A 3,855-nucleotide genomic window follows, 5' to 3' on the forward strand; every position below is an offset into this window, starting at 1 on the left:
ACACGAGCCCGGGATGATTGTCGACGGAATTGGATCATTTAATAGAATAGATTTTTCTTCTTTGACGTATGAAGAGATGCAGAGGTTTGAGTTTGTGGACTTGCAGATAGCTTATGACTTCTACAATGAGTATGGGAGGATTCAAGGGTTTTCTATTCAGAGGTCAAAGGTTGGAAAAAGCACAAAGATTGGATCGGAGGGAGAAATTTTATGGCAAATTTTTGTTTGTTCGAGACAAGGTGAGAGAGACGCCAAACATATTCATCGTGTAGAAAGGAAAATGGATCCTCGACCAATTACACGATGTGGGTGTGGTGCACAAATAAAGGTTCACGTTGATCAAAGCATTGGCCGTTGGTTCGTAGATAAGTTTTGTGACGAACACAACCATGAGATGCTAGATGCAAGGTTCCGGGGGTTGTTGCGTTCTCATAGAGTAATCAATGAAGGGGACATGCATCAAATTAACTAGATGAGAAAAGCTGGGATGCGTGTGCCAACCATATTTCGTGCATTTGCCACTCAATGCGGGGGATTTGAGACAGTTGGATTTGAAATTAAAGACATCTACAATGCAATAGAGAAGCAAAGAAGAGTGGGGGCGAGTGATGCGGAGTGTGCCTTAAAGTATTTGTGTTGCCTAAAGAGGAATGACGCAAACATGTTCTGGAAATTCTCATTGGATGAGGAGAGGAGGCTGCACAATATATTTTGGTGTGATGGTACTAGCCGACATGACTATAGTGTGTTTGGGGATCTTCTGGGGTTCGATGCAACTTATGGGAGGAATAGGTACAAGTGTCCGCTTGTAATATTTTTGGGTTTGGATCATCACATGCGGACTGTGGTATTCGGTTGTGCAATTCTGAGCAACGAAGTAGAGGAAAGTTATGTTTGGTTTTTGCGAGTATTTCTTGAGGCAATGAAAGGACAAGAACCGAAATCTGTGTTGACCGATGGAGATTTGGCAATGAAGAATGCAATTAATGCTGTCTTTCCAAATGCACATCACAGGCTGTGCAGCTGGCGCCTACTACGAAATGCAACTGCCCGCATTGGCCAGCCCATGTTTCTTCACAAGTTCTGAGTTTGCCTGATGGGTGACTTAGAGGTAGATGAGTTTGAGAACATATGGAGCGATATTGTGGAAGAGTTTGGGTTGCAAGAAAACCCGTGGATAGTAGATATGTATGAACGCAAGCATATGTGGGCTAATGCGTATATTAGAGGCAAATTTTTTGCTAGGCTGAAGACGACGTCTCAATGTGAGGCATTAAACATGCAGATTGGGAAATTTATTGGGAACGGATACAATCTACGTGAATTTATTGAGTATTTTCAGCACTATCTCGAGTTCATGAGAAGAAGAGAGCTAGTCGCCGATTATAGATCTGTGTATGGGCAACCCATTGTTAAGTCGAAGTTGGAGGCCTTGGAAAGCTACGCAGCAACAGTATACACGAAAGAGGTTTTTGAACTATTCCGGGAGGTCCTCCTTTTGTCCAGCAATGTAAGAGTTGTATCTTGCAAGAAAACTAGCACGTGTTCCCTGTTTGAGGTTACCATGTACTGCCGGTACCGGTCCTGGAGTGTGGCTTGGGATGAGGTGGATGATGAATTTACTTGCTCATGCTTGCATATGGAATCATTTGGCATTCCTTGTGTGCACATGGTAGGGGTGTTTGTTTATCTGAACATCACTCAACTTCTAGTGAAGACCATATGCGAACGATGGACGAAGAAGGCCAAGCAAGCGGCAGTGGACCCATCTGGACAGGTAGGCGAGATTCCTGATGCTGCGTACATGAGCATGCATGCAGCTTTGCTAAATGATTGTAGAGAGTTAATCAAGTTGGCCTGCCAGTACTTTAAAGATTACTCTGAACTGAAATCCATGATATGAAACCAAAGTAATGCGTTGAGAGAGAAGCATCGGTTAAGGGTTGGCATAGCTAATTGTGGAGAAAAGGTATCCGTTCGCGATCCGTTGCGGGCGAGACATAAGGGATGCGGCCGACGAGGGTTAACTGCTAAGGAAAAAACTCGGCGTGTGCAACGTTGCAGTAAGTGTGTGGAGTTCGGAAGCGAAAGGCGCAGGGGCATGGCCGCATCGATGGAGGGTTGGGAGAACACGTCGGCGGCAGAGGAGGGTAACTACACAGATGAAATGAATGTGAGTGGCATTTATATTTTACAAGAAAGTTATCTGAATTTGTGTGTTGCTTATTTCGGTATGACATGATACCATGTACCAGTTTGATCAGCAAGGGTTTCTTTGTTATTGTATGGCTGCTAGCTTGTTGAATTAGGTATTAATCCCTCCATTTGCTAGTGCCGTTTGGCGTTTCAGGTTGATGAAGATGAATATCCCATTTGAAGATTGGTTTCTGCAAATGCATGATGTATAATGAAAATTCCAATGCTTAGTTCAGTTTTTTTATATGTAATTCATGATTTGGTTTGGCGTTTGGTTTTTGTGTGAAGATTTTAGCAGCCACTCTCTTTGGAATGACATGCTTGCATGTTGCAGCTGGGAAAACCTTTTATACATAATTTTGACTGCATTATAATCAACGGTATGCAACTGTGATTTGTATCAAGCTTCAGAAATCATACTGGTTTAACATCTTCAAACAGGGTTATCAATATAAAATGGTGGTATTATATGGACTTGTGTCATCACTTCCATTTTACATATGAATTGAATATCGTCATTGTGATAATTAATTATATTTTTAATAATTGCATGACAGGAATATGTAAGTATATATCATGTCGATTTTATAAACAAGTAATTAATTATTTGTATGCATCAAACTCCTTTAATATTTATCAACCCGTGTTAGTTCACATAATTAAATTTGTAAATACTGGTTCTTATGAAGAATGGAGAATAATATACCTTCAAGAGGGATTACACATAAGTTGTTGATATGTATTATCGAGGGCAGGATCCATCCTGATTTATATACGTAGAATGGAGTGGTGCCGAATGGGTGGGGTTGGGTTTGCATTGGAAAAATAGTAGATATCTGTGTGGAGGTTATTTAATTTATGAGGTTCTTTGGCAACATCAACTTTAAAAAAATAAATTTTATAATATGGAGGCAAATTATGTGTAATTATTAATGAAAGAATTGAATATCTAATAAGTTTGAAACACATATTTAGAATCAGGAAGCATTAACTATAAGGCCATGTAATCTTTAGTTTACATCCTCAATTATGAGATGCATAAACATGTATATGTAGATGGATAAAGCCCATTAGACTAAAGTACTTTCATTAGGTGACAATCCAATAACATTACAACTAGGTGTAGTGGATGCAACCACACTATTGTCAATCAAAATGCAAAATGTGCAGCCAAGAACTTGAATTTTGCCAGTCGGGGAGGGGTTGTGTCCAACGAATTCAGTTCCATTTGTGGATACTGAGCAAAAAATACAACCATACAAAATACAATATTTGATGCAACACGACATTACCAAGAGTGCCTGGAGGCATCCCATGACATGAAACTGCTGCCTTCCATAGTACCGACGGCATACACTTCAACGTTATGGGATTGCCTACAACACATGATTCAAAATGGTAGGAACTGAGTTTACTTAGTCTGAGCATATGTCACCCTAGTAGACTAGATACAAGAAATTGATGAAAATTTGAATACATTAAACCATAATCAGCTACTACAAATATTATGCAAAGTATCGAATTTCCTTCAAAGTAGCACGTCAGCCATGGTGCGCTTGCTATTCCAGTCGATAACAGCTCTCTGGAGAAATTCATCCCGTATCTGGTTAAAGTGCTTAGTCACAAAGCCGAGGGCAGTGTCAATACGAATTTTGTCAG

General features: G+C 40.3%; 1 pseudogene; it reads left to right on the forward strand.

The window, feature by feature from the left end:
- The first annotated feature begins 280 nt into the window (after nt 1–280).
- LOC148554114 (protein FAR1-RELATED SEQUENCE 5-like) lies at nt 281–2,242 on the forward strand (annotated as a pseudogene).
- Nucleotides 2,243–3,855: the final 1,613 nt, after the last annotated feature.

The sequence above is a fragment of the Arachis ipaensis genome, chromosome B7 (assembly GCF_059453495.1).
Source record: "Arachis ipaensis isolate K30076 ecotype BB chromosome B7, ASM5945349v1, whole genome shotgun sequence".
Taxonomy (NCBI): domain Eukaryota; kingdom Viridiplantae; phylum Streptophyta; class Magnoliopsida; order Fabales; family Fabaceae; genus Arachis; species Arachis ipaensis.